Source organism: Oncorhynchus mykiss, chromosome 17 (genome assembly GCF_013265735.2).
Source record: "Oncorhynchus mykiss isolate Arlee chromosome 17, USDA_OmykA_1.1, whole genome shotgun sequence".
NCBI lineage: Eukaryota > Metazoa > Chordata > Actinopteri > Salmoniformes > Salmonidae > Oncorhynchus > Oncorhynchus mykiss.
Genome location: NC_048581.1, coordinates 38,872,582 through 38,891,965, shown reverse-complemented (window position 1 = coordinate 38,891,965; position 19,384 = coordinate 38,872,582). Strand labels below are relative to the sequence as shown.

General features: G+C 42.5%; 1 long non-coding RNA gene across 1 annotated transcript; it reads left to right on the top strand.

Annotated features, from left to right (window-relative positions):
* Positions 1-1,664: 1,664 nt before the first annotated feature.
* On the top strand, positions 1,665-18,978 carry LOC110495173. The gene is made up of 3 exons (XR_002469392.2): positions 1,665-1,859; positions 18,366-18,425; positions 18,573-18,978. It is a non-coding gene; the product is annotated as an uncharacterized LOC110495173 (long non-coding RNA).
* Positions 18,979-19,384: the final 406 nt, after the last annotated feature.

Here is a 19,384-nt window from a genome sequence, read left to right as displayed (position 1 = left end):
TCTGTGAAAGGATACATGTAACCAAAAAAATGTTTTCCTTTTAGGGTCTAGATAGCACCTTTTTTTTCTAAGAATGTACATAATGATTTCAGCTTTGGTTGAAAAATAGAAGAGAGAACTTCTGGAACAACTGTTATTTAACTGGCATGATGGTGAAAATCATTGGCCCTTTTTTGCATTTAACCTGTGCCACCATATATTGGCTCAGGGTAAAACACCTAGATAACTGCATAATAATTTCATGAAAATATGCGGATAATGTATATGCAAATCACTTATGAAATATACCAGAGTTAACAAAGCTTCTATTTGCCTTTTAATTTTTAGAGCGTTTTACGCAAGTTTGCAAATACTAAAACTTGTCATTCGATTGAAAAGACAACGAGGCACAGAATTTAACGGCTGAGAGAGAATGACACTAAGTTCAAAATTGAGCCCACTATTCAAACATAACTCTGTCTGAAGCATAGCTGTCTGAGTGGTCAATACCTTTGGGGAGGTCTGGAGGTTAACCACGAGTGACTGCATGGCAGGACCTTTGATCCGACAAATGTTTCCCCATTCCCAAAAGGGAGAAGTGCCACTCACTCCTGAACTTTGAGGCTCAAATGCTGGTATTTGTTCAAATGCCACTGACTGCTGTCTACTTGTTATGTCATGATGTGCTCCTTCTTCACGGCAGCCAATGACAGCTGTGACCCAGGCAAGGTCCCATGTGTAGGGACATTTTAATGTAACCCTTTTACTCTGTATGGCCAATCTCTTCTTTGACAAGCTGCTATGTTCATTGTAGTGGCTTTGTTTGCATCATTCAACCTTCCTAAAGTCTCTCAAATGAAGAAAATAGAGCAGCTAGTGTAGCAGCTAAATACCCACATCGAGTTTTAATAATGCGACCATGACACCCGCAGTGTAGCAGCTCTGTTTGGGTGTAGGATTGGAGTGCTCTCCTGGGTGTCTTTAAAAAACGTTGTGCTTTGATCATAAGGTGACACAGGGTTAAATTCAACTCTCTGAGATACTTAATGACTCAGAAAGAACTGTACTGCTGGTTAAAAGAAAACCAGTTTTTTTTATTCTATTGAAAATAGTTCTTATTATTCCTAGACATTGACCAGTGCAGAGGGTTCATAATAACTTATCCTATAGATAGAAGAGATAATTGTCAGTCCACAGAAGAGGCAGAGACCCTGTATCCTTTTCATACTACCCCTACAACAGCATAATAATAGGGATGTCTTCCAAAAAGGTTGTTTTTGATTAAGAGGATCCTGAGTGGCCTCTTTTCCAGGAACTCACTCAGGGGCTTTTTGTTACCCGCACCATGCTGAAGCAATGGATCCTTTTACCCCCAAACTCCCCTTTGCTTGTAAAGATCTGTTTGCTGGTCGCCCACCATTTCTTGGGCTGAGTCATAAACAGGACTTTGTCCCTCCCGCTGAACAACAACGGGTGTTGAATAGTAATACGAGACATTGATCACAGTTGACGACTCCAAATGAGGTGTCCCTCTCTAGGAGAAGCAACAGACGCAGGCCTCAAAATCAGGCGATACGCCTCTCTATGGATATGTCCCAAATGACACACTATTCCCTACATAATGCACTACTTTTGATCAGGGCCCAGTCAAAAGTAGTGCACTATATAGGGAATAGTGTGTCATTTTGGACTCAGCCTATGGGTCTCGATGACTGAACACACAATCTCATGGCAGTTCCTGTGAAGAGTGAGAATATAACTTATGACACAATAATGTTTTGTTGTGTTCCAATATTACCCCCTCCATGACAACCACACTACAGCCATTATGCACATAAGCACCAAGGACAGAGAATGCAGGCAACCGATTCAAATGTGAGGTAAGTAGAAATCTATGCTATTATCCAATGTTGAAAGCCATTGAAATCGTTTTTGATTGCTTTTTACACCTTCAGAGTGGCTCGGTCTGCAGGTGCATTGGATCACTAAGTGTCTTTATTGAGCACAGCTAAGATGAATCAGACATTGCTTTGGCAGCTGCGCTATATGTCCTCTCAATAGACAGTATAGACAAAACGGACAAATATTTGTAAAGCTAAGTTCCAGACCCGTTGAATATTAATGTTAAGTGGACATATCATCATGAGAGGGCCATGAACAGTACCCAGTAATTCCTTGTACTGTAATAAAGCTCCAAATTTGTACTTGGTATTTCTTTTTTATATATGATTTGTATGCAAAAAAAAAAATCACAAGTATGCACTGTTATAGTAAACAGAATGAATCATTTTACATTGCAGTTTTCTTTTTAAAATTATAATCATGAAAAATTGGGGAATAGGGCTTAGATTTTTTTTTCTCGATAGTCTACATTTACTTATAATTAACTTTGCTATAAGATTTCAGATGCCTTACTACTGTAATCATTTTTTTGTATACAGAAACTCGTGGTAAGGGACAATTTCCTGGTACTAGCTCTCTCATTCATTGTTGTCTCTATTCCCCTATGAACGTACCAAAGGGTTGGCTAGCAAATCTACTGACTGGTCACAATCTCAGTTTTCATCTAATATAAACGTTGTCCCTCTGTGACGAACACAGTGTTTTTGTTTCACGTCTTCAAATTGTGTTTTTTGTATGTTTGTCATTGTACAATGGCCTATTTCCTATCACTGCAGTAGACTCTCAGCTTTGCAGCGCTATGTAGCTTGTGTGCCTGGGATGTACCGTTCCACCACACATTGACGGACAGTCTGAACAGCAAATGAGTGTTAAAGCGGCACTCCCGAGCCTCGACTGGCTGCGGATATGTAACCCAACACCACAGAGTGATTCGAAGCACACTGAATTGAAACAGGTAATCAGGGCAATCAGCCAGAACTGTCGTGAAGCGATTTGGTCTAACAGAAGTTGATTTATAAGCGATTTACCTTGATATGTCTTTATAAAACAATATATATACGCTACCGTTCAAAAGTTTGGGGTCACTTAGAAATATTTAAAATGAAAAACTTAAATGTCTTGAGTCAATAATTATTCAACCCCTTTGTTATGGAAAGCCTAAATAAGTAAGAGTCAACATTTGCTTATCAAGTTACAAGTTGCATGGACTCACTCTGTGTGCAATAATAGTGTTTAACATGATTTCTGAATGACTACCTTTAATGGCAGTGATAGGAGAAAACTAAGGATGGATCAACAACATTGTAGTTACTCAACAATACTAACTTACATGACAGAGTGAAAAGAAGGAAGCCTGTACAGAATAGAAAATATTCTAAAACATGCATCCTGTTTGCAATAAGGCACTAAAGTAAAACTGCCCTGAATAACTGTCCTGAATACAAAGTGTTATGTTTGGGGCAATCTAACACAACACACCACTTCATATTTTCAAGCATTGTCCCTGATAACCAAAAATGTCCCCCACGTGCTATTTTCTGCTTGCGCTACGTCCAATTCTATACGTTTGTACCGCCAGCAGGCGAGTGGAGTTTGCCGTTCTAGACATGATTTGCATCTGTTGCAAGGCCACTTTTGCATCTCTGGCGTTTAGCATCCGCTCAGAGGACAGCTATAAGCCTTAGGCAAGCCATTTAGCCACGAGTTAATTTGAAAGACAAAAGCAAGGAATTTCTCTAATCTCAAATTCGGCCTGCCACCTTGCAGGCTTCTATATATTTGAGACAGAGGTTGTTTTTGTTGTTTCTATAAATAACTTACTGTTGTGATTTTAATTTGATTGAATTTATTTGCCAATTTAAAAACACAATACAACCACACGTGGACATAATCCATTTACAATCATTGCTGATGACACAAAACGTGTCAACATCAGTCCAACATCTAAAAATGTACTGTTTAACCTTTTCACATGTGAATTCCAAATATCTCTAACGGTCACCCCAACATTAGTTTTTTTATGAGTATGATGTCAGAATACACTCACTGATGACAAACAGGGTTAAATATCTATAGGCTTCAATTTGTCAATTTCAAATGATTTTCTAACAAGTTTGAATTGAATCCTCATTAATTCACATAGAAGTAGCCCATTTCACTGTTGTGGACAATTTACGTTTGAGGCATTACTGAGCTTGACAAACTTCTCTTTTCGATGAGAGCCCAAGCACAAATGTTTTCCTCCCTGGCACATTTTCCGGTTGGCACACACATTGCATTCACTGCTAATAATAACTGCGTGCGTCCTAACATGTTATCATTATAGTTTCTGTAAATCGTGTTGTTGTTTCTACTATAGCACACCATGTGTATGGTGCATAATGTATTGACTGTTATATTCATGTTTTCAGGTCTGATGTCAAATCATGCATTCCGATTCTTACATAGATTGTAATGGACACACATGATGTGTGTAAAATACTTTTTTGAAGGTTTTACTGATTATGATGAGCTAATGCTAAGCTAAGTACCAGCTATGTGTGGCACCATGTTTGTTGGCATCATGCAATGCATTCTGGTTGTCATGTAAACGTCTGTCAGACCAAAGATGTTATAACAAAATTAGGTGAAAGGATGGTTCACTAGTCTTTCGAGTAAACTTCCAGAAGTGAATGATGGTAGACAACACACCCCCTTCAACATGCATACTACAAACAGACCCAACTCATCTTCAACCTCTTATCTTTGGTTGACACATTTTTTTATTTTTTTAAAACATGGTGGCATGAACAAACTACCCATTGTCAGATTACTTTTGATTTTGGTGATGAATTGTAACTGGCAATTGTATTACCTAATTCATATTATGGTTTCTGTCAGTTGAGAGTTAGCTATATATGACCGCTTGTGTTAGTTTTAGCGAGGAAAGTGTGACCTAATGTAGCCTACATTTTCCAGTTTGGATGAGAATTGTGTTATTTAACCTTTACTCAAGTCAGTTAAGAAAAATACATTATTTACAATAACGACCTAACCCCGGCCAAACCTGAACGATGCTGCCCTATGGGACTCCCAATGATGAGATGCAGCCTGGATTTGAACCAGGGGCTACAGTGTTGCCTCTTGCACTGAGATGCAGTGCCTTGCGCCACTCAGGAGCTGTCACTACTTCTGTGGATATCAGAACATTGCATCCACATATAAACTGCTCACATTGAGGACATAACATTGCATAGACTGTTTGTTCAAAATGTTTCTGTGAAAAAACAGCGTGGCCAGCTCAAACACTGACTGCTGCATCAATCGTAACTGAACTTTCTAAATAAGTTTTCTAATCACACCGGTTTGAGTATACGCTGCACTGTAGAATGATCACACCCGTGTGTTCGTACACGTTAAGTGCATTAATGATATATTAATTACGCCCAAAATTGCATACATTTTTACCACTGATTTTAATATAAGCTACTATATATTTGAGGTTCTTTTAAATGGTTCGTTTCTAGCAATAAATTAACAGTGGTGTAAAGTACTTAACCTGTCAAGGACTAAGCTAAAGGAACACCTCGCCAACAGCCAATGAAATTGCAGGGCGCCAAATACAAATCAACAGAAATCTCAAAAATCAAATTTCTCAAACATACAAGTATTAGGCACCATTTTAAAGATAGAATTCTCGTTAATCCAGCCACAGTGTCTGATTTGCTTTGCAGCAAAAGCTCCACAAACGATTATGTTAGGTCACCACCAACTCACAGAAAAACCCAGCCATTTTTCCAGCCAAAGAGAGGAGTCAGAAAAAGCACCAATAGAGAGGAAATGAATCACTAACCTTTGATGATCTTCATCAGATGACACTCATAGGACTTCATGTTACACAATACATGTATTTTTTGTTCGGGAAAGTTCATATTTATATCCCAAAAACGTATTTTACATTGGTGTGTTACGTTCAGTAGTTCCAAAACATGCAGTGATATTGCAGAGAGCCACATGAATTCACAGAAATACTCATAATAAATGTTGATGAAAATACCACTATGATAAATGGAACTTTAGATACACTTCTCCTTCATGCAACCGCTGTGTCAGATTTCAAAAAATCTTTACGGACAAAGCATAATCTGAGAACGGCGCTCAGAGCCCAAAACAGCCAGAGAAATATCTGCCATGTTGGGCAGTCAAAATGTATTCATATATAGCATTATAAATATTCACTTACCTTTGATGATCTTCATCAGAATGCACTCCCAGGAATCGCAGTTCCACAATAAATGCTTGTTTTGTTCGATAATGTCCATTTATGTCCAATATCTTCTTTTGTTAGGGTGTTTGGTAAACAAATCCAAATGCACTATCTGGTCCATTCGGATGAAACGTTATATTACAGGTCGAAGAAACTTGTCAAACTAAGTATAGAATCAATCTTTAGGATGTTTTTATCATAAATCTTCAATAACGTTCCAACCGGAGAATTCCATTGTCTGTAGAAAATCAATGGATGAGAGCTACCTCTCAAGTGAAAGCGCGTGACTGAGAACATCCGGGCCCCCTTCACAAGGGCAGCCTGAAACAACATTCTAAAGATGGTTGACATCTAGTGGAAGCCTTAGGAAGTGCAAAATAACCCATATCCCACTGTGTAGGGTGAGTTCAAAAACTACAAAAACTACAAACCTCAGGTTTATGCCTGCCATATGAGTTATGTTATACTCACAGACATCATTCAAACAGTTTTAGAAACTTCAGAGTGTTTTCTATTCAATACTAATAATAATATGCATATATTAGCATCTGGGACTGAGTAGGAGGCAGTTCACTCTGGGCACGCTATTCATCCAAAAGTGAAAATGCTGCCCCCTATCCCAAATATTTTTTAAGTAAAAATACTTGAAAGTACTACTAGTTTTTTTGGGTATCTGTACTTTACTTTTGATATTTTTGACAACTTTTACTTTTGAATGTTTAGCAGGATAGGAAAATTGTGTAATTCACACTTATCAAGACAACATCCCTGGTTACCCCTACTGCCTCTGATCTGGTGGACTCACTAAACACAACACAGCCGCGAGCTGCCCAGTGACACAAGCCTACCAGACGAGCTAAATCACTTCTATGCTCGTGTCGAGGCAAGCAACACGGAGGCATGCATGAGAGCATCAGCTGCTCCGGATGACTGTGTGATCACGCTCTCCCTAGCCGACGTGAGTAAGACCTTTAAACAGGTCAACATTCACAAGGCTGCGGAGCCAGATGGATTACCAGGACGTGTGCTCCGGGCATGTGCTGACCAACTGGCAGGTGTCTTCACTGGCATTTTCAACATGTTCCTGATTGAGTCTGTAATACCAACATGCCTCAAGCAGACCACCATAGTCCCTGTAACCAAGAACACAAAGGCAACCTGCCTAAATGACTACAGACACTCACGTCCGTAGCCATGAAGTGCTTTGAAAGGCTGGTAATGGCTCAAATCAACACCATTATCCCAGAAACCCTAGACCCACTCCAATTTGCATACCGCCCAAACAGATCCATAGATGATGCAATCTCTATTGCACTCCACACTGCCCTTTCCCACCTGGACAAAAGGAACACCTATGTGAGAATGCTATTCATTGACTACAGCTCAGCATTCAACACCATAGTACCCTCAAAGCTCATCACTAAGCTAAGGAACCTGGGACTAAACACCTCCCTCTGCAACTGGATACTGGACTTCCTGACGGGCCGCCCCCAGGTGGTGAGGGAAGGTAGCAATCTGTCATGCTGATCCTCAACACTGGAGCTCCCCAGGGGTGCATGCTCAGTCCCCTCCTGTACTCTCTGTTTACCCATGACTGCATGGCCAGGCACAACTCCAACACTATCATTAAGTTTGCTGATAACACAACAGTGGTAGGCCTGATCACCGACAACGACGAGACAGCCTATAGGGAGGAGGTCAGAGACCTGGCCGGGTGGTGCCAGAATCACAACCTATCCCTCAACGTAACCAAGACCAAGGAGATGATTGTGGACTACAGGAAAAGGAGCCCCGAGCACGTCCCCATTCTCATCGACAGGGCTGTAGTGGAGCAGGTTGAGAGCTTCAAATTCCTTGGTGTCCACATCAACAACAAACTAGAATGGTCTAAACACACCAAGACAGTCGTGAAGAGGGAACAACAAAGCCTATTCCCCCTCAGGAAACTAAAAAGATTTGGCATGGGTCCTGAGATCCTCAAAAGGTTCTACAGCTGCAACATCGAGAGCATCCTGACCGGTTGCATCACTGCCTGGTTCGGCCACTGCTCGGCCTCCGACCGCAAGGCACTTCAGAGGGTAGTGCGTATGGCCCAGTACATCACTGGGGTAAAGCTGCCTGCCATCCAGGACCTCTTCACCAGGCGGTGTCAGAGGAAGGCCCTGAAAATTGTCAAAGAACCCAGCCACCCCAGTCATAGACTGTTCTCTCTACTACTGCATGGCAAGCGGTACGGGAGTGCCAAGTCTAGGACAAAAAGGCTTTTCAACAGTTTTTACCCCCAAGTCATAAGACTCCTGAACAGGTAACCAAATGGTTACCCGGACTATTTGCATTGTGTACCCCCCAACCCCTCTTTTACGCTGCTGCTACTCTGTTTATCTTATATGCATAGTCACTTTAACTATACATTCATGTACATACTACCTCAATTGGCCCGACCAACCAGTGCTCCCGCACATTGGCTAACCGGGCTATCTGCATTGTGTCCCACCACCCACCAACCCCTCTTTTTACGCTACTGCTACTCTCTGTTCATCATATATGCATCGTCACTTTAACCATACCCACATGTACATACTACCTCAATAAGCCTAACCGGTGTCTGTATATAGCCTTGCTACTCTTATTTTCAAGTGTCTTTTTAATGTTGTCTTATATCTTTACTTACCTATACACACACACTTCTTTTTCTCTCCGCACTATTTGTTAGAGCCTGTAAGTAAGCATTTCACTGTAAGGTCTACTGTTGTACCGGTTGTATTCGGCGCACGTGACAAATAAACTTTGATTTGATTAGTTTGTACATTATGTCTGAGTGTTGGAGTGTGACCCTGGCTATCTGTAAATTAAAAAGACAAGAAAATGGTGCTGTCTGGTTTGCTTAATATAAGGATTTTTTTTTATTATTAATGCTTTTACTTTTTTAGCAATTACATTTACTTTTGATACTTAAGTATATTTAAAACCAAGTACTTTGACTTTTACTCAAGTAGGATTTTATGTGGGTGACTTTCTCTTGAGTCATTTTCTACGAAGGTATCTTTACTTTTACTCAAGTATGACAATTGGGTACCTTTCCCACCACTGTAAATGACACTCCCTAAACCGCATCACCCACTTGAAGAAAAGTGTTGATCACAACGGCCATTAGGTGATGACACCTCTTAAACCCCACAGAAGAAACGGAAAAGCCTCAACCGGAAGTTCTTCGTAGCTACCATCCTCCATGGTCGTCACTAGTTACCACAGCCACAAAGTCATAAACCACGCTCATTTCTAAAATTGTTCTTCTTAAAATGTAATTTTAAACCTAACCCTACGCTTGAGAAGAAGGTCTGCTATGTATGCCCTCGTGACAGTTAGTACAGAGATAGCCAAGGCTCTCTAGGTTTCTTCCTAGGTTCTGGCCTTTCTAGGGAGTTTTTCCTAGTCACCGTGCTTCTACACCTGTATTGCTTGCTGTTTGGGGTTTTAGGAAGGTTTCTGTACAGCACTTTATGACATCAGCTGATGTAAGAAGAGCTTTATAAATACAATTGATTGATTGATTGAAGGGTGGTTAGTCCGGTATTGTTCACCCTGATGATAGATTACATATTTAAGGAGGTGTGACAGGGAGTGGGTGTGGCCTTGTATGCTGATGATGGGGCTGTATGCAAGAGAGGTGGGAATGTGAAGAAGAAGATGCAAGAAGCTGTGGGAGTTGTGGAAGACTGGTCTCTAACATGGGGGTTTTGGATGTCTGGCATTAGTGTTTTCTAGGAGGAAGGTTAAAGATATTAGGCTGGAAATACATGATGAGAGGTCTCCGTGGAAGAGGCATGTTGAGTATATTGAAATTAAGTTTTGGAAGGTTCTGAACCTCATGATTGCAGTGGCAGGATACGATCGGGGGTTGAATAGACAAACACTGTTGTGTACGTTTCAGGCATTGATCAGGTCATATTTGGATTATGGGTGCTTTGTATATGGATCGGCAGCCAAAACGGACACAGCCAAGGGCCCCGAGATTGTGTGTTTGTGCCTTCAGGACGACACCTATTGAAGCATTGCAGGTGGATAGTGGGGAACTGCCACTAAGGATAAGGCAGGACAAACTTGCATTAGCATACTGGGCAAGGTTGAAAGGGAGTTCAGGAGGACATCCTGCGGCCATGGCAACTGGGGAATTCTGGGAGTGACGAGTAGGTAAGCAGAAGGCGGACAGTGGACAACTGGGCAGAAGGTGGTAGGATATGGACAGAGGGAGAGAGAGAGAGGGCCGGCAATTGTATTGGGGGTTGTTCCTCCGTGGCGGTTTCCGAAACCAAGTGTAGATGTGGATATGATTGAGGGTGTCACACCCTGATCTGTTTCACCTGTCTTTGTGCTTGTCTCCACCCCCCACCAGGAGTCTCCCATCTCCCCTCATTATCCCCTGTATATTTATACATGTGTTCTCTGTTTGTCTGTTGCCAGTTTGGTTTGTTCATCAAGCCTACCAGCGGTTTTCCCCTCTTTTCTATAGTTCCTGTTTTCCCATTCTGCCTGCCCTGAGCCTGCCTGCCGTCCTGTACCTTGCCCCACCACACTGAATTATTGACCTCTGCCTACCTGTCGTTTTGCCTGCCCCCTGTTCTAGTAATAAACTTCTGTTACTTCGACACTGTCTGCATCTGGGTCTTCCCTAAAACGTGATAGAGGGTAGGATAGAATGGGGTGAGGATGTGTGGAGTGATGTATATATTGTCGTTTTTAAGAGTATACAGTGGGGAGAGCAAGTATTTGATACACTGCTGATTTTGCAGGTTTTCCTACTTACATAGCATGTAGAGGTCTGTAATTTTTTATCATAGGTACACTTCAACTGTGAGAGATGGAACCTAAAACAAAAATCCAGAAAATCACAATGTATGATTTTAAGTAATTAATTAGCATTTTATTGCATGACATAAGTGTTTGATCACATACCAACCAGTAAGAATTCTGGCTCTCACAGACCTGTTCGTTTTTCTTTAAGAAGCCCTCCTGTTCTCCACTCATTACCTGTATTAACTGCACCTGTTTGAACTCGTTACCTGTATAAAAGACACCTGTCCACACACTCAATCAAACAGACAACAACCTCTCCACAATGGCCAAGACCAGAGAGCTGTGTAAGGACATCAGGGATAAATTGTAGACCTGCACAAGGCTGGGATGGGCTACAGGACAATAGGCAAGCAGCTTGGTGAGAAGGCAACAACTGTTGGCGCAATTATTCGAAAATGGAAGAAGTTCAAGATGACGGTCAATTACCCTCGGTCTGGGAATCCATGCAGGTAAGGGATCAGCCCAGAACTCCACAGCAGGACCTGGTCAATGACCTGAAGAGAGCTGGGACCACAGTCTCAAAGAAAACCATTAGTAACACACTACGCCGTCATGGATTAAAATCCTGCAGCGCACGCAAGATCCCCCTGCTCAAGCCAGCACATGTCCAGGCCCGTCTGAAGTTTGCCAATGACCATCGGGATGATCCAGAGGAGGAATGGGAGAAGGTCATGTGGTCTGATGAGACCAAAAAATAGTTTTTTGGTCTAAACTCCACTCGCCGTGTTTGGAGGAAGAAGAAGGATGAGTACAACCCCAATAACACCATCCCAACCGTGAAGCATGAAGGTGGAAACATCATTCTTTGGGGATGCTTTTCTGCAAAGAGGACAGGACGACTGCACCGTATTGAGGGGAGGATGGATGGGGCCATGTATCGCGAGATCTTGGACAACAACCTCCTTCCCTCAGTAAGAGCATTGAAGATGGGTCGTGGCTAGGTCTTCCAGCATGACAACGACCCGAAACACACAGCCAGGGCAACTAAGGAGTGGCTCCGTAAGAAGCATCTCAAGGTCCTGGAGTGGCCTAGCCAGTCTCCAGACTTGAACCCAATGGAAAATCTTTGGAGTGAGCTGAAAGTCTGTATTGCCCAGCGACAGCCCCAAACCCTGAAGGATCTGGAGAAGGTCTGTATGGAGGAGTGGGCCAACATCCCTGCTGCAGTGTGTGCAAACCTGGTCAAGAACTACAAGAAATGTATGATCTCTGTAATTGCAAACAAAGGTTTCTGTACCAAATATTAGGTTCTGCTTTTCTGATGTATCAAATACTTATGTCATGCAATAAAATGCAAATGAGTTACTTAAAAATCATACAATGTGATTTTCTGGATTTTTGTTTTAGATTCCGTCTCTCACAGTTGAAGTGTACGTATGATAAAAAAAATTAGACCTCTACATGCTTTGTAAGTAGGAAAACCTGCAATATCGGCAGTGTATCAAATACTTGTTCTCCCCATTGTATATACAGATGATTCAAAGGATCCAGTCAATGGTAGGGTGGGGGCAGGGGTGTATATCCCAGATTTCAATGTGAGAGTATGTAAGCGGTTAACTGATTATGTGTCAGTGTATGTGGCCGAGTTGATGATTTGAGATGGGTGGAGGAGGTGAAACCACTTAGAGTGGTGATCTGCTCTGATTCGCCTGCAGTGATGGGTAGGTCGGATGAAGGAGACATGTTTGTGGAGATGATGGTGCTGTTAATGGTATTGGAGAGGATGGGAGTGGTGGTAAGCTTTTGCTGTAGAGGGTAATAAGAAGGCTGATGTGGTGGCTAAGAGTGCGGTGAGGAGCGAGGGGGTACATATTCAGGTCCCGTTGGGCCGCAGTGAAGTGAAGTCCTTGGGAGTGGGGTGCTAGTAGCAACGGTAGGCAATTGTATCGTGTGCACCGGTCAGTTAAGAAAGAGTTGGGGAGTATGGTATGTAGAAGAGAAGAAGTTGTGTGGAGTAGACTATGGTTTGGGCCCACAGGTTTGAATGCCATTTTGTGAACTGTATGACATATGATGTAGAAGGGGAGAGACTGTGTGAAAGGGTTAGAGAGGCTGGGCAGGGATCAAATCACATTTTATTTGTCACATACACATGGTTAGCAGATGTTATTGCGAGTGTAGCGAAATGCTTGTGCTTCTCATTCCGACAATGCAGTAATAACCAACGAGTAATCTTACCTAACAATTCCACAACTACTACCTTCTACACACAAGTGTAAAGGGATAAAGAATATGTACATAAAGATATATGAATGAGTGATGGTACAGAACAGCATAGGCAAGATGCAGTAGATACATTATATACATATGAGATGAGTAATGCAGGGTATGTAAACATAAAAGTGGCATTGTTTAAAGTTGCCAGTGATACATGTATTACATAAAGATGGCAAGATGCAGTAGATGATAGAGTACAGTATATACATATGAGATGAGTTATGTAGGGTATGTAAACATTATATTAAGTGGCATTGTTTAAAGGTACTAGTGATACATTTTTTTTACATCAATTTCCATCAATTTCCATTATTAAAGTGGCTGGAAGTGAGTCAGTATGCTGGCAGCAGCCACTCAATGTTAGTAGTGGCTGTTTAACAGTCTGATGGCCTTCAGATAAACAGCTTCTTTCAGTCTCTCGGTCCCTGCTTTGATGCACCTGTACTGACCTCGCCTTTTGCATGAACAGGCAGTGGCTCGGGTGGTTGTTGTCCTTGATGATCTTTATGGCCTTCCTGTGACACCGGGTGGTGTAGGTGTCCTGGAGGGCAGGTAGTTTGCCCCCGGTGATGCGTTGTGCAGACCTCACTACCCTCTGGAGAGCCTTAAGGTTGTGGGCGGAGCAGTTGCCGTACCAGGCGGTGCTACAGCCCGACAGGATGCTCTCGATTGTGCATCTGTAGAAGTTTGTGAGTGCTTTTGGTGACAAGCCGAATTTCTTCAGCCTCCTGAGGTTGAAGAGGCGCTGCTGCGCCTTCTTCACAACGCTGTCTGTGTGGGTGAACAAATTCAGTATGTCCGTGATGTGTACGCCGAGGAACTTAAAACTTACTACCTTCTCCACTACTGTCCCATTGATGTGGATAGGGGTGTGCTCCCTCTGCTGTTTCCTGAAGTCGACAATTATCTCCTTTGTTTTATTGATGTTGAGTGTGAGGTTATTTTCCTGACACCACACTCCGAGGGCCCTAACCTCCTCCCTGTAGGCCGTCTTGTCGTTGTTGGTAATCAAGCCTACCACTGTAATGTCAACCGCAAACTTGATGATTGAGTTAGGCGTGCATGACCACGCAGTCATGGGTGAACAGGAAGTACAGGAGAGGGCTCAGAACTTATCCTTGTGGGGTGCAGCGGGGTAGAGATGTTGTTACCTACCCTCACCACCTGGGGGCGGCCCATCAGGAAGTCCCAGTTGCACAGGGCGGGGTCGAGACCCAGTGTCTCGAGCTTGATGACGAGTTTGGAGGGTACTATGGTGTTAAATGCTGAGCTGTAGTCGATGAACAGCATTCTCACATAGGTATTCCTCTTGTCCAGATGGGTTAGGGCAGTGTGCAGTGTGGTTGCGATTGCGTCATCTGTGGACTTATTGGGGCGGTAAGCAAATTGGAGTGGGTCTAGGGTGTCAGGTAGGGTGGAAGTGATATGGTCCTTGGCTAGTCTCTCAAAGCACTTCACGATGACGGAAGTGAGTGCTACAGGGCGGTAGTCGTTTAGCTCAGATACCTTAGCTTTCTTGGGAACAGGAACAATGCTGGCCCACTTGAAGCATGTGGGAACAGCAGACTGGGATAAGGATTGGTTGAAGATGTCCATAAACACACCAGCCAGCTGGTCTGCACATGCCCTGAGGACGCGGCTGGGGATGCCGTCTGGGCCTGCAGCCTTGCGAGGGTTAACACGTTTAAATGTTTTACTCACGTTGGTTGCAGTGAAGGAGAGTCCGCAGGTTTTGGCGTCTCAGTGGCACTGTATTGTCCTCAAATAAGTTATTTCATCTGCCTGGGAGCAAGACATCCTGGTCCGTGACAGGGCTGGTTTTCTTTTTGTAATCCGTGATTGACTGTAGGCCCTGCCACATACCTTGTGTGTCTGAACCGTTGAATTGCAACTCTACTTTGTCTCTATACTGACGCTTAGCTTGTTTGATTGCCTTGTGGAGGGAATAGCTACACTGTTTGTACTCGGTCATGTTTCCGGTCACCTTGCCCTGGTTAAAAGCAGTTGTTCGCGCTTTCAGTTTCGCACGAATGCTGCCATCAATCCACGGTTTCTGGTTTGGAAATGTTTTAATCGTTGCTGTGGGTATGACATCGCCGATGCACATTCTAATGAACTCGCTCACCGAATCAGCGTATTCGTCAATGTTGTTGTTGGACGCAATGAGGAACATCTCCCAATCCACGTGATCGAAGCAGTCTTGAAGTGTGGAATCAGATTGGTCGGACCAGAGTTGAACAGACCTGAGCACGGGAGCTTTTTGTTTTAGTTTCTGTCTGTAGGCTGGAAGCAACAAAATGGAGTCGTGGTCAGCTTTTCCGAAAGGAGGGCGGGGGAGGGCCTTATATGCATCACGGAAGTTTGAATAACAATGATCCAGGGTTTTACCAGCCCTGGTTGCACAATCGATATGCTGATAGAATTTAGGGAGTCTTGTTTTCAGATTAGCCTTGTTAAAATCCCCAGCTACAATGAATGCAGCCTCAGGATATGTGGTTTCCATTTTACATAGAGTCATAAAAGTTCATTCAGGGCCATTGATGTGTCTGCTTGGGGGGGAATATATACAGCTGCGATTATAATCGAAGAGAATTCCCTTGGTAGATAATGCGGTCGACATTTGATTGTGAGGAATTCTAAGTCGGGTGAACAAAAGGACTTGAGTTCCTGTATGTTGTTATGATCACACCACGTCTCGTTAATCATAAGGCATAACCCTCCCGCCCCTCTTCTTACCAGAAAGATGCTTGTTTCTGTCGGCGTGATGCGTGAAGAAACCAGCTGGCTGCACCGACTCCGATAGCGTCTCTCGAGTGAGCCATGTTTCCGTGAAGCAAAGAACGTTACAGTCTCTGATGTGTCTCTGGAATGCTACCCTTGCTCGGGTTTTCATCAACCTTGTTGTCAAGAGACTGGTCATTGGCGAGTAGTATGCTAGGGAGTGGTGCGCGATGTGCCCGTCTCTGGAGCCTTCACTGACCAGAAGACCGCTTCGTTTGCCCCTTTTACGGCGACGTTGTTTTGGTTCGTCGGCTGGGATCCGATCCATTGTCCTGGGTGGAAGGTAAAACACAGGATCCGCTTTGGGAAAGTCATATTCCTGGTCGTAATGATGAGTTGACTCTTATATTCAGTAGTTCCTTACGACTGTATGTAATGAAACCTAAGATTACCTGGGGTACCAATGTAAGAAATAACACACACACAAAACAATACTGCATAGTTTCCTAGGAACGCGAAGCGAGGCGGCCATCTCTGTCGGCGCCGGTTGGGGTTTGGGTTGTGTAGTAGGGGAGAAAATGGGAGGGGAGTGGTGTCTAGGATGCTATTTCACTTTCTTTGAGGAATATGACTAATTAAGATAATTTAATGTAGGTTGGCTGTGACTGTGACTGGCACCTCAAAAGTTGAATGCGATCTGCCAACCCAATCTTAAAATAGAAGAACCCTAAATTTAACGACACTGATAACCCTAACCTTAAATTAAGACCCAAAAGATAATTGCTGTTTTCATTCATTTTTACGATTTAGCCAATTGACTTTGTGGCTGTGGTAATTAACGATAGTGGAATCAATCCTCCATCGAGGTTGCAAATCTCTGATACTGGCTAGCTAATAGCCATTAGCAAGCTAGCTTTTGGGAAAGAAAATTCCACAAGATTTTGTAACTAAAGAACAGTTTAATGGTTTTATTTATCACCACTGAACGTTTAGAAATACTTAATAATATTACAGATGAGATGGCGCAACAATTTGCTAGCCTAAATTTTGAATCTTACATGCAGCCAGGCAGTGGATCATTTGTGGGAGACAATAGACCTTGTTAGCTAGATAGCCTAGCTAACTATTATATTTTTACTCCCTGAGGAGTAACATTGTTTTTGTTTCTAGTCCTCATCTGTTCATGCACCAGATTGGAATGCATCTATAATGTTACTGCGTTCCTTAATTTCTTAGTAGTTTTACTTGTGTAACGTCCACAGGGAAAATAATATAACCTAGCTGTAACCTAGCTAGCCTAGCTAACATTACGTGGCTAGCTTACTAACATCGACTAACCTTATAGCTAACGTACACTACATTGCCAAAAGTTTGTGGAAACCTGCTTGTCGAACATTCCAAAATGATGGGCATTAATATGGAGTTGGTCCCACCTTCGCTGCTATAACAGCTTCCACTCTTCCTGGAAGGCTTTCCACTAGATATTGGAACATTGTGGGGACTTGCTTCCATTCAGCCACAAGAGCATTAGTGAGGTCTGCACTGATGTTGGGCAATTAATCCTGGCTCGCAGTCGACGTTCCAATTCATCCCAAAGTTGTTCAATGTGATTGAGGTTTGTGCTCTGTGCAGGTCAATCAAGTTCTTCCACACCGATCTCGACAAACCATTTCTGAAGGACCTCGCTTTGTGCACGGGGGCAATGTCATGATGAAACAGGAATGGGTTTTCCCCAAACTGTTTCCACAAGGAAGCACAGAATCATCTAGAATATCATTGTATCCTGTAGTGCTAAGATTTACCTTCACTGGAACAAAGGGGCCTAGCCCGAACCATGAAAATTGGCCCCAGTATTCCTCCTCCACCAAACTTTACAGTTGGCACTATGCATTGGGGCAGGTAGAGTTCTTCTGCCATCCGCAAAACCCAGATTTGTTCGTCAGACGTTCAGACGGTGAAGCGTGATTAATCACTCCAGAGAATGTTTTTCCACTGCTCCAGAGTTCAATGGCTGTGAGCTTTACACCACATAGTGATTTTAGGCTTGTGTGTGGCTGCTTGGCCATGGAAATCCATTTTATGAAGTTCCTGACGAACAGTTATTGTGCTGACGTTGCTTCCAGGGGCAGTTTGGAACTGGTAGTGGAGGACAGACAATTTTTACACGTTAAAGCTTGTCAACATACTTTTGGTCATGTAGCGTATATAGTTAGTTAGCTACATTCAGAGGAGAAACTTACCCTTTCTTTAGTCATCTATAGAAGCTAGCTAATCTGTTCTTTCCATTGGCCAGCCTCAGCATCATATTCACCACAGCACCATGTGGATGTGATATCCAATGAGATAGGTAATGTTACATTCACTTAGCCCAGATGAGACTTTGCCAATCTGTTCTTTCTTGCACAGTATGTACTTTATTTCAATGTAATGTTATTGTTTCTGACAGGGCCAGGATCGAGTCACTACAACGGGCCAAAAGTGCCAAGTTTGGGTCGTAGACATAACGGTGAGAACATTACTGTTACCAACTTAAATGTACATACTTACAGGATTGGAAATATCTGTCCATCTGTCTTTACGGCCATAATAAATGTATATCAAATATAGGGGGTGGGAAATATGTTAAGTGCCATTTCTAATACTTATTTTGCAGCTTATGTTTCTGGTTGTAATGGATGCCAAGGACCTAAAGTCGACAGTGTGGCGGATGCTACGTTGCATTCTGTCAAACAGTCTTGCCATCACCACCACATAGGCAGGAGATGAGGCCTGTTTCGTGAACTTGTTTCTGATGACCATTCTTCACAGTACGTTTTTATATAAATGTGTTACATTTGTTTTGTGTACTTTATATGTAAATTCTTAAACTTGTTTAAGACCATCTGGGATTCATACGTAACTCCATTGTCTTTCTTTGTGTACAGAAATTGACCGACATACTTTCCGTGTATACTTTCATATAAATGATATGCTGTAACTGTACAGTACCTTTTCCACTCACTATACACATGGACAAACTATGTCCACAGCCTTCTGTATCCCTATAGGCTTTTTACATCTTATTTGTATTCATACCTTATATTTTATCTGCTTGTTTCTCGTACTTGATTTATTATACAACATACTGAGCTGAGACACTTTTCTATTGTGTTTTACTCATTGAACACATTGAAATAAACTCAGCAAAAAGGACCCGGTCTTTCAAAGATAATTTGTAAAAATCCAAATAACTTCACAGATCTTCATTGTAAAGGGTTTAAACACTGTTTCCCATGCTTGTTGTATGAACCATAAATAATTAATGAATATATAATGAATATATATAAGACACTAACAGTTTACAGACGGTAGGCAATTAAGGTCACAGTTATGAAAACTTAGGACACTAAAGAGGCCTTTCTACTGACTGAAAAACACAAAGAAAGATGCCTTGCTCATCTGCAGGAATGTGCCTTAGGCATGCTT